General features: G+C 42.6%; 1 protein-coding gene across 4 annotated transcripts in view; it reads right to left on the bottom strand.

Annotated features, from left to right (window-relative positions):
- Nucleotides 1–12,236, bottom strand: part of SLC16A3 (solute carrier family 16 member 3) — a 59,587-nt gene extending 47,351 nt beyond the window's left edge. Inside the window, exon 1 of one of the 4 annotated variants that reach the window (XM_069752486.1) lies at nt 11,958–12,236. The gene's annotated coding sequence lies outside the window, so the exon portion shown is untranslated. The remainder of the gene's footprint in view (nt 1–11,957) is intronic. The other 3 variants (XM_069752488.1, XM_069752490.1, XM_069752487.1) reach the window with 3 other exon arrangements.
- Between the last annotated feature and the right edge of the window lie 757 nt (nt 12,237–12,993).

The following is a 12,993-nucleotide window of genomic DNA, read 5'->3' as shown; positions in this document are numbered from 1 at the left end:
AGAGACATAGGAGCTGTATATACAAGGAGGAATGAATTCCCTTGTGAATCTACAGCAAAAACAGCCTGTTTCACATGCAAATTTTCCACAACAGATTTGCAGCAGAAAAATCCATGTTTACGCAGCCCGCGGACACGTTCACACACAGAGAAAACACAGTGAATGCAAATCTGCGGATCTACAGTGGATTTCACGCTCTACACTGAACAAGAAGGCAACAATCCACAGTTTTTCTGCATCAAAATGAGCAGGATTCTGCAGCATGCGAGTTTTTCTGCATGGATTATTTCTGCTACATGGTTTGGCTGCAGAAGAAGAAATCTTAAGATTTATCTTCAGCATTTCTGAAATTAAATCTGTTGTGGTTTTTGTGGCATATTTTCTGCTGTGGCAATTTTGGAGCAGATAGGCCTCAGGGAACATACATTAATAAATGCACACGGCCATTCAGAAGAACTCCAGTATGAGAAATGTTACATTTCTAGCCCTAGTTGTACCTTACATCAGATTACAATATAATACAAATACACTCCATGTTAGGAGGCTGCCAAACCCACACACTAGCTATTCTTAACCCACGTTAGAGCTGGCGTTCCTGGAATGCCCCCTGTCCACAGCCCTGGATGATTTCTGGGTCAGGGTGGGTGTCCTTTCAGTGACATTTACACCTCAGAAGTCATTCTCACACGTACACCAGAAATAACCTTGTACCTTGTCATGCCAACAGCTGCCCTATTTTTGGGTGCTTGCTCTTTAGGTTGGATATCTGCCTCGTTATTTCTTATAATACTTTGTATTGTGGCTGATCCTACTGGTATAAAAGGTTACAAACCCACATAAATACTATTGGCACAATTCATTTGTGCTTACCACTAAATCTACATTTTTTTGAGGATAAAGTTCACATTTGCGTTTGAGCCTCCTTCACAAGCAGCATCATTTTTAGTCCCCCTTCACACGTCCGTTTTTTAAAAACTGCAAATACGGACATACTCACACCCATTGTATTCAATGGTGGTGCGCATATGTCAAGTTGTCTGTGAAAAACCTGTAGACATGTCAGATTTTTTTGTGCACACTGATGGCACATAGTACGAAAAAATCAAAGCGCACAACCATATATGGATCATGAACAAGCTAGGGGTGCAATGTCAGCAGTAATGAGAACGTGAAAAAAAGAAGAAAAAGCACTGCTGCAATATATGCACACCACACAAATATTGAGAATTAATTACAAAGCATATTTATTGCAAAACATGAACACATCACTACAATTAAAACATCCTAAAAACCAACACTACAAAATACAACCCCTCAGGACCCATAATACATTTCTGATATGACAAAAACATATATAAAGCCTAAAATCTGTTGGCTCATGGGGCAATACAAACAACTCTAGTTAAGAAAAAGGTATCTCATATGGCAAAAACCATAGGGACACCTATAATAAAGGATATAGACGGTAACCCACATGAGATAGCTCATGGAAGGATCCCATACATATCTAGATAAGCTAACAATGAGCCCGATCTCTGCTAAAATCAGTCCAAGATAATATTACCCAACGTGTGACACGTAACGAGGGCAGAGGACCACGATTCCAAGTTCCAGAGGGGTGGAAAAAAATGTCCCACGCGTATCGCTCCAGCAAGTGGAGCTTCGTCAGGGCACTGATGGCACATAGAGCTAGCGGTGATCTCATTGCGGTCACCGCAGTTAATCTTCGCGGCTCACAGTGAACTGGTGAGAGGTGAGGGATATGGTTGTTTATTAGATTTGTTTTTTTACAGGGGAAATAGGCATTAGAGAATTATCTTCACGTCGGACAGGTGAGGGATATAAGTTGTTTATTATTTTTGTTTTTTTTACAGGAGACATGGACTTCAATGGATTTTAGGTGTAAAGGTGAGTATAACTTTTTATTTTTAAATATATGTGTAAAACAGGGCGTTGAGTTTCATTTTAAATAAAGGATTTTATTCTTGCTGTGAATTTATTTACAAACTTACTGTGGAATTAATAATGGGGGCATCTTATAGACATCTCTCCGTTACTATCCCGTGGGCTTGATGTCAGCTGACAATGCAAAGCTGACATCAACCCCAACCCTATTATACCACTTGCGACCGCCACAAGGCAAGAGGGAAGAGTGAAGCTAACTTCCAGATTTGGGGAAGCTGAGGGCTAATCTTGGTAGCCTGGGAGGTGGAGGCAATATCTTTGGTCCCTTCCAGGCTATTAATATCACAGCTGTCTGTTTAGCCTTTGCTGGTTTTAATTTATAGGGGGACTCTACATCATTTTTTTTCTGGGGTCCTACATAAATTCACCAGTAAAGACTAAGCATAAATTCTCTATTTTACACAGGTGGTACACAGCAGGCAGGGCCGGCGTCAGCACCCGGGCAAGTGCCGGGGCCCTGAGCAGGCGGGAGGCCCACTCGCTGTTGAGGATGCCGGTGTGCTATGGGGGCCTGGTGCCTGTGCCAGCGTGCACGAGTGGGCCCCTCCGCCTGCTCAGGGCCTTGACACTTGCGAGACTTACCTCTCCTTGCTTCACCGCTGCGGCACCTGTAACGTTCAGGTCAGTGAGCGCAATGTCATCACGTCTGTGCACCCTCTGCCTAAACAAATAGTGCAGAGAGCCGGAAGACGCCGATGCTGAGGAGTCCGGAGCAGAGCAGCAGCCAGTGAGGAGAGGGGACAATTTCATATTTTTTTTAATGTTTGGAGCAATATATGGGGACCATCATACATTGGAGCATCGTATATGGAGCCCATTATATATGGAGCATTATATGGGGCCCATCATACATTGGAGCATTATATATGGAGCCCATATATTATATACTTATAAATTTTATATGGAGCATTATATGGGCACATAATACACAGGAGCATCATATATGGGGTCCATTATATATGGAGCATTATATGGGGCTCATTATACACTGGAACATCATATATGGGGCCCATCTGTTTGGAGCATTATATGGGGCTTATTATACCGTATGGAGCAATATATGGGGCTCATTATTCTTTATGGAGCATTGTGGGGCCAATTATACTGTATGGAGCAATGTATGGGGCCTATTATATACTGTATGGAGTAATATATGGGGCTTATTATACTGCATGCATTATATGGGGTCCATTATTCTGCATGGCACAATATATGGGGCTCTCTATACTGTATGGAGCAATATATGTGGCTCATTATACTGAACGGAGCAGTATATGGGGTCCACTTTTTCTGCATGGAGCAATATATAAGGCTCATTACTCTATATGGAGCACTATATGGTGCCCATAATACTGTATGGAGCAATAAATGGAGCTCATTATTCTGTATGGAGTGCTATGTGGTGCCCATAATACTGTATGGTGGACTATACTGTCTGAGCCATTGTAGAATTTACAATAGATATCACTTGTGTAATGTAAGCAGTACGGTAAGTGAAATCGTCGGCATTGCACTATACCAATATTTCTCTGCCGTATTATTCTGTATGGAGTGCTATGTGGTGCCCATAATACTGTATGGAGCGCTATGTGGTGCCCATAATACTGTATGGCGCAATATATGGGGCTCATTATTCTGTATGGAGCACTATGTGATGCCCATAATACTGTATGGAGCAATATATGGGGCTCATTATTGTGTATGGAGCACCACTCTGTATTGAGCACTATGTGATGCCCATAATACTGTATGGAGCAATATATGGGGCTCATTATTCTGTATGGAGCACTATGTGGTGCCCATAATACTGTATGGAGCAATATATGGGGCTCATTATTCTGTATGGAGCGCTATTTGGTGCCCATAATACTATATGGAGCAATATATGTGGCTCATTATTCTGTATGGAGCACTATGTGGGGCCCATAATACTGTATGGAGCAATAAATGGGGCTCATTATTCTGTATGGAGCTCTATATGGTGCCCATAATACTGTATGGAGCAATATATGGGGCTCATTATTCTGTATGGAGCTCTATGTGGTGCCCATAGTACTGTATGGAGCAATATATGGGGCTCATTATTCTGTATGGAGAGCTATGTGATGCCCATAATACTGTATGGAGCAATAAATCAGGTTCATTATTCTGTATGGAGCACTATGTGGTACCCATAATACTATATGGAGCAATATATGGGGCTCATTATACTATATGGAGCGTTATATGGGGTCCATTATTCTGTATGAAGCAATATATGAGGCCCATTATTCTGTATGGAGCACTATGTGGTGCCCATAATACTGTATGGTGGACTATACAGTCTAAGCTACTTTAGAATACAATAGATATCACTCGTGTAATGTAAGAAGTGAAATCGTCGGCATTTTACTATACCAATATTTCTCTGCCGTATCTGTGCATCATATATTGTGGTATGTGATAAAAGGGCCCACTGAGACTCTTTCACCCGGCCCCACGAAAACCTGAAGCCGGCCCTGACAGCAGGGGCTGAATACAACTCTCATCATTGTTGCCTGGTCACGCTAATCTTCAGCAGCCAATGACTGGAATCAGTGCGAACTGTACTGCTTTTTCCAGGTCACACAGACGGCACACGGATGTGAAAAACGGACACTCGGACAACAAACAGATACATGGATGTCACATATGTACATATGGATGGTACACAACACGGACCACGGATCTCATCAGTACTGGTTTTTCCTATACAGGAATCACCAGGACGCGTGAAGGAAGCCTTAGTAGAAGACATAATGCAGTATGCCAATTTCTTTTTCATTAAACTGATGTACACAACCAAATGGACCCAATTATAGTCAGCGGAAAAACACATCATATGCACATACCTTCAGGCTATGTTCTCACAATAAGTTTTTGATTTTGCAGATTTTCTGCACCATTCCTGCGCAATTAGGCCACATTCAGTATTTGGTCAGATTTTTACCTCAGTATTTGTAAATCAAAGATAGAAGTGGAACAATCAGAGAAAAAGTCTAATAGAAACACGTCACCACTTCTGTAATTATCACCCACTCCTGGTTATGGTTTACAAATGCTGAGGTAAAATACTGACCAAATACTGAGGTAAAAAAGTCACCAAATACTGAACGTGTGAACATGCCTTGGCAAATTAGGTTACTTGCGTTCTTTTCATTGTGTTTGACTGTGTTTTTATCATGTTTTTGATTCCGCAGTTTTCGCCTTTTTTTCAGTAGGTGTGTTTTTAAGCTGCTTTGTTTTTAATGGTTTCGGGTATTTGCCTTTAACAAAACATTATTTAAACAGTCATGTGGATTTCATACGTTTTTTTACCTGAGAATTTTCCACGTCTAATCCAATCCTACGGGGAAAATCTGCACATGAAACACAGTGTAACTGCAAGAGAAACTGACATATTGCGGATTTCAAACACGCACCGCAAGTTAATTTACACAGCGGGTGGCCATTAGATTTCTATAAATCCAATCCGCTTGACTACAAAACCACACAAGGTTTTATCAAGTTTTTTTTTTTTTACACAACCATGACATGTAAAATAAATGTGTCCATCTATTAAAAAACTCAGTGACAAACCAGGGTAATTCTTCGTAAAATGGTGTGCGATTTGTAATGAAATGCATTTTAGACTACATACACACAAGTGAGTTCTGTTTTTTTGTTATTGGATAATTTGTGTAGGAAATGGATCCACCACAGCTGTGCCACCGCCGTGCTATTGTGGTGGAGCTGGAAGAAACTGGGGTGAAATGCTAAAAAAAAAAAAAAAATCACAAGATTTTTGCACAACTCTGAGTTTAGCAAAAAAAAACAAAAAACGTGCACCTCTTCAAAGCAGTTTACGTCAGAATTCTGGTGAAATTGCTTTGATGAATCGGGGCCACTAAAATCTAATATATAAAGCTGAATGTGTGTGTATGTGTGTGTGTATGTAATAATAATAATAATAATAATTTTATTTATATAGCGCCAACATATTCCGCAGCGCTTTACAAATTATAGAGGGGACTTGTACAGACAATAGACATTACAGCATAACAGAAATACAGTTCAAAACAGATACCAGGAGGAGTGAGGGCCCTGCTCGCAAGCTTACAAACTATGGGGAAAAGGGGAGACACGAGAGGTGGATGGTAACAATTGCTTTAGTTATTCGGACCAGCTATAGTGTAAGGCTCAGGTGTTCATGTAAAGCTGCATGAACCAGTTACCTGCCTAAGTATGTAGCAGTACAGACACAGAGGGCTAATACTGCATAAAGTGTATGAGAACATGATGCGAGGAACCTTTTTTTTTTTTTTTTTTTTATTATAAATAGGCCACACAGGGATCGTTAGGTTAATGCATTGAAGCGGTAGGCCAGTCTGAACAAATGAGTTTTTAGGGCACGCTTAAAACTGTGGGGATTGGGGATTAATCGTATTAACCTAGGTAGTGCATTCCAAAGAATCGGCGCAGCACGTGTAAAGTCTTGGAGACGGGAGTGGGAGGTTCTGATTATTGAGGATGCTAACCTGAGGTCATTAGCGGAGCGGAGGGCACGGGTAGGGTGGTAGACTGATACCAGGGAGGAGATGTAGGGTGGTGCTGAGCCATGGAGTGCTTTGTGGATGAGGGTAGTAGTTTTGTACTGGATTCTGGAGTGGATGGGTAGCCAGTGTAATGACTGGCACAGGGTAGAGGCATCGGTGTAACGGTTGGTGAGGAATATGATCCTGGCTGCAGCATTCAGGACAGATTGGAGCGGGGAGAGTTTTGCAAGAGGGAGACCGATTAGTAGAGAGTTACAATAGTCCAGACGAGAATGAATAAGTGAAACAGTCAGAGTTTTTGCAGAGTCGAAATTAAGAAAAGGGCGAATTCTAGAAATGTTTTTGAGATGCAGGTAAGAAGAGCGAGCCAGTGATCGGATGTAGGGGGTGAATGAAAGGTCAGAATCAAGGATGACCCCAAGGCAGCGGGCATGTTGCTTTGGAGTAATGGTGGAACCGCACACGGAGATGGCAATGTCAGGCAAAGGTAGGTTAGTAGAGGGAGAGAACACGAGGAGTTCAGTTTTTGACAGGTTTAGTTTCAGATAGAGGGAGGACATGATGTTAGAGACAGCGGTAAGACAATCACTGGTGTTTTCTAAAAAGGTCGGTGTGATATCGGGAGCAGAAGTGTATAATTGGGTGTCGTCAGCATAGAGATGGTACTGGAAACCAAATCTACTGATTGTTTGTCCAATAGGGGCAGTATACAACGAGAAGAGTAGGGGGCCTAGGACTGATCCTTGAGGAACCCCAACAGTAAGGGGAAGGTGAGAGGAGGAGGAACCAGCAAAACATACAGTGAAGGATCGGTCAGAGAGATAGGAGGAGAACCAGGAGAGAACGGTGTCCTTGAGGCCGATGGAGCGGAGCATAGTGAGGAGGAGCTGATGATCCACAGTGTCGAATGCTGCAGAGAGATCCAAGAGAATTAGCATGGAGTAGTGACCATTAGATTTAGCTGTTAGTAGGTCATTAGAGACTTTAATGAGGGCAGTTTCAGTAGAGTGTAAAGAGCGGAAGCCAGATTGAAGAGGGTCGAGAAGAGAGTTATCTGAGAGATAGCGGGTAAGACGGGAGTGGACCAGGCGTTCGAGGAGTTTAGAGATGAAGGGAAGATTAGAGACAGGTCTATAATTAGCGGCACAGTTTTGATCGAGGGATGGTTTTTTAAGTAATGGATGTATGATGGCATGCTTAAATGAGGAGGGAAAAATACCGGAAGTGAGGGAAAGGTTGAATATTTTTGTTAGGTGAGAGGTGATAGCCGGGGAAAGGGACTGGAGGAGATGTGACGGAATGGGGTCACTGGTGCAAGTATGTGTGTATGTCCGGGATTGGCATCTGCACCGTCGCAGCTACAGCCACAAGATTTTGCACAGTCACACGTCTGGACCCCGAGAGCGTCATAGGCTATATTGTGAGGCGAAATTTTAACCCCGCGCGTTCCAATTCACCAAACAATTTTGCCCCTATCTACATAATGGGGAAAAAAAGTGAAAGGAAAAGTGTTGGAGGCGTCGCAGCTACAGCCACAAAATTTTGCACAGTCACACGTCTGGACCCTGAGAGCATCATAGGCTATGTTGTGAGGTGAAATTTTAACCCCGCGCTTTCCAATTCACCAAACAATTTTGCCCCTATCTACATAATGGGGAAAAGTGAAAGGAAAAGTGTTGGAGGCAAATTGACAGCTGCCAGATGTGAACAAGGGGGACGTAAAGAATGAGAGCGATGGCACAAAAGAGTATATACCGTACAGTTGCTAAGGTGGGGCCCCGACATGGGATACTCACCACACACGGGGATATGACCACACACACAAAATGCGCCACACACTACCACATGCTTGAACACATATTACCCTCAGGACACATTTCACCACACATACACCAACCTCGCCACATAAAAGTCGAAACACAAAAGTCGCCGCTCAAAACTCACCACGCGCAAATCTCGCCACATGCAAAAACTAGGCTCACGCAAAACTCGCCACAAGTGCAAAACTCACCTCATGGAAAACTCACCACATGCAAAACTTGCACACGTGGAAAAATTGCCACATGCACAAAAGTTGCAACACATGCAAAAGTTGCCTCACACAAAACTTGCACATACTCAAAAGGCACCACACATAAAACTCGCCACGCGCAAAACTCGCCATGCGCAAAACTTGCTGCACACAACTTGCTACACTAACCTGTCACATGCAACTCGACATACAGAAAGTTGCTACACGCATGTTGCCACACAAAACTCATCTCACAAAAGTCGCTACATGCATGTCGCCACACGCAACTCAACACACACAACTTGACAAACGAAACTCACCCTAAAACACACAAAAGTCTGGTATTATCCTTCAAAAATAAAAATCTGATTAATAAGCAGACAAACTACAAGAGAAACAAATGTACCATATAGGAAATACGGCAGCTGTCAGTCACATGACCTGTCTATTATGTGTATGTGTGAGCTAATATATACTGCCAGGGGGAGGGCTTCCTGTTGGCTGGGGATTTATCAGGCTGCCAATTTAGCTTACAAATACTGAGGTAAAAATACTGAGCAAATAACGTGTGAACGAGGTCTAATACAGGAGGAGATGACATACAGGTACATACTATATACAGGAGGAGATGACACACAGGTATATACTATATACAGGAGCAGATGACATACAGGTATATGCTATATATAGAAGATGACACACAGATATATACTATATACAGGGGAGATGACACACAGGTATATACTATATACAGGAGGAGATGACATACAGGTATATACTATATATAGAAGATGACATACAGGTATATATATACAGGGGAGATGACACACAACAGGTATATACTATATACAGGGGAGATGACATACAGGTATATACTATATACAGGAGATGACATACAGGTGTATACTATTATATATAAGGGAGATGACAAACATGTATATACTGAGGTGAAAATGAGAGGTGTGAGGTGAAAATGAAAAGGTATGAGTGCAAAATGAGAGGAGTGAGGGAAGATAGTGGAGTGATCGGAAAATGACAGATGTGAGGTCGAAATGACAAGTGTTAGGGGGGAATGAGAGGAGTGAGGGAGAAAATGAGAGGTGTGAGGGAGAAAATGAGAGATGTGATTGGGAAAATGAGAGGCGTGATGGGAAAATAAGAGAAGTGAGGTGCTATAACTAACCACAGATATTTACTATGCCCAGGCAACGCCGGGCTCTTCAGCTAGTAATATATAAAGAATGAGGCGCAAATGCTGAAGCCTTTTGACTAATTAATGAATTTATGATGAACTTACTCAGTATGTACTCCTGATGAACCTATCTAGGTGAAACGCGTTGAGAATAGCACTCTTTGTACATTCGGGTCTACTACTTTGAAATGGTACTTATTATAGCACATTATGTACATTTGGCTAGGTAACTTTTAAAATACTGATCATGCTTTTGATAAAATGAATATTATTATTTTTGATAGCATTACTTTGTTATTAGGTCTACAAATATTAAACCATACTGGTACATGTGAATAAGGATTATTACATCCTACTATGGTACGTTGGGTTCCTGGGGTGAGCTTTAGAATTTTTTGGCCTTTTTATGTACCGTATTTTCTGAGCATCGTTTTTGGTTCTTCTCAGGCTTGAACTGGCCCACAGGAGAACAGGAGAGTCCTCCGGTGGGCCCCTGTGCAGGAGAGGGCCACCACCCTTTTATATGGGCAGTTTTTGGCATTAAATACTTGAATCACTATGTACAGACTTACTGCATTATATTCATGTAACAATATACCCAGTTCATTGTTATATAAATTTGTGATTGAGAATAATGTCACGTTTCCATGTAGCTCAAAAGTGGGGCCCTGGAGATGATTACTGGTGGGCCCTTGGCATCCCAGTCTGACAAGGGTTCTGCTACGTGATTTCTGGATTATCCATCAATTATTGAGTGCCTCCATACATATAGGGTATAATAGTGGATATCAGGGGGCATCCACGTTGCGTGGGGAAGGTCGCCAATTGCGTTTTGTAGAGTGCCAACCTCTGCAGTTGGTAGGGCTGATAGTAGTCTGAAAATATCGTAATTTTTTTCTCCCCTTTATATTATTTGGCAGCAGGACCACCCCTCATTCTGTATTTTACAGCCTAACTTTTTGCACATTGACTGTCCAAATAATTTCTGACTAGATTGGATACTGCATACAGTTTGGGGACAGTTAAACTAGAGAAGCTCAATTTTATTTTTAATAAGTAACTAATAAAGTTAATGTGTAAATTAGTGGAACTTCTGTGAAGTGAAGGGTAGATCTTTATTGCATGATACATTTAATATTTAGATCAATAGGAAAGCTGGATGCCAGCCAGAGATAAATAACATATTGACGGCCCAGCACACAAACCTAACGGACTTCAAATCAGGTCTCAATTTAATTCTATTTAAACCCTTAAAGTAACCCGAGAGTATTAATCCTCACTACATCAGCAGCCGCCAGTGAGATGGGAGATACAAGGGAAGATCACGATAATGGCACAGGACAACAGATGTCTTTGCCATGGCAGCTGCTAATAAGTTTTATGCAAATAGCCAGACCTGCATTACGTGGTGCTAAATGATCAACAGCCATTGTTTAGTTGGGGGGGGGGGGGGGGAAGCTGCCATACACAATCTGCAGGGGACAACTGCTGATTAATTAATAAAAAAAAATATAATAATAATAAAAATAAATAATAAATAATAAATTTATTTAAAAAAGTCAGAGTTTATTCTTCAGCATGCAATTCAGAGCGTTTAGCACAGATGGCAGCAGGGAGGACAGTTACAGCTTCTAAAACCTTTCCAATGTCTACTACCTGTTGATCCAAAGGGCGAAAAGCAAAATGCAGCCCCCCTACTGCTAGTGTATGACCCCCCAGCATCTACAGACAGGTCTTCTCATCCATGCAAAGCTTCACTAATATCATTTTAAAAAAAATAAATAAAAATCAATTCTAAATACTAACCATCAGTCATAACCATAATCCCCAATATATGCTGGAGGGGAAAAAAATCATTTCTGTTTCCAAAATGTGTAGACGTGAATTATTAATATCACAAATAGTATAATAATATCGATAATAATAATGCAGTAGCCTTGTCAGTGATTATTAGCAATCACTTCAATAAGGAGGCCCTGGATCAAGTATTTCCAATATGCTGAAGATTGGTAACTGATAAAAATAGTAAAATCACTAAAAACATCACACACTCACCCAGAATAATGCAATGGAGGGCAGATCTCCCCCCATGGAGACCACAGCCCATAGAGCCTCCATCCCAGACCCCCTGATACTGGCATACACTGGCACCACTTACATATCCCATTCATTCATACAAATCTGCACTGAAATGAAAGAGTTAGTAGTGGGTGCAGCCGCTCCTCTCCCCGGGCACCTGTAGTGGGTGCAGCCGCTCCTCTCCCCGGGCACCTGTAGTGGGTGCAGCCGCTCCTCTCCCCGGGCACCTGTCCTCGGTGCAGCCGCTCCTCTCCCCGGGCACCTGTCCTCCGTGCAGCCGCTCCTCTCCCCGGGCACCTGTCCTCCGTGCAGCCGCTCCTCTCCCCGGGCACCTGTCCTCGGTGCAGCCGCTCCTCTCCGCTCTCCTCTGACTCCGCTGCCTCTCGGAGCTTTTACTCTGCACGTCCTCCCGTGACGTCACTGCTCCGTCACTGTCACCTACAGAGAGGCTGAAGGTCACTGATGAGCAGAGCATCCTCCAGCCGGTGGGATCCAGAGCATCCCCCAGTGTGGGGGAGGGGAGAGGTCGCACTGTACCCTGTGATGTGGCGGCACCGTGCAGTCCCCGGGTGTCTAGGGAGGCAGCTCTGTGCGATGTATGCTGCCACATCATTACCAGCTGTATTATAATTTATATGTAATGTTTGTATGTTTTAGTCAGCGTTTTCCTTACAGAAATGAAGCCGGTCGACCCATCGTCTCTGGAGAGGCGTCCTGAGTCCTGACGTCCCAATTCTAACCCTTCCTGTTGTATTTAGTGTGAAATAGGTAAAACACATGAAGAATACAAACTATCCCCTCTTCCAGAGGCGAACACAAAAATCATGGACCACCCCCACAAAAAAAAATGTGTAGTAGGCGATGTGATGGCGCGTAGGTGCAGTCATGGAAGGGTACATCTAACGTTTAGGGCTCGCTCACGATAGCGAATAAAATCGGACTAGTGCAATGGGAGAAAACAACGCATTGACCAGTGATCGGCTGGAGTCACACTAGCGTATAAAAAACCAGTCCGATGGTGATCCAGAAAAGTAGGACAAGTGTCACATGAGTACAATGCGATTTTTCTCAACTAGCATCCGTATGCAATGCATTTTTAACTTCATCTTTTACATAGTGTAATTCTCTGTCATTTAGGCCAGTCTCACTCGTCCAGATAATTCCGGTACCGGAGAAAACAGTACCGGAGTTAT

Source organism: Ranitomeya imitator, chromosome 2, assembly GCF_032444005.1.
Source record: "Ranitomeya imitator isolate aRanImi1 chromosome 2, aRanImi1.pri, whole genome shotgun sequence".
Lineage (NCBI taxonomy): Eukaryota > Metazoa > Chordata > Amphibia > Anura > Dendrobatidae > Ranitomeya > Ranitomeya imitator.
The sequence above is the reverse complement of the archived record's forward strand: the minus strand, read 5'-3'. Positions and strand labels throughout refer to the sequence as shown.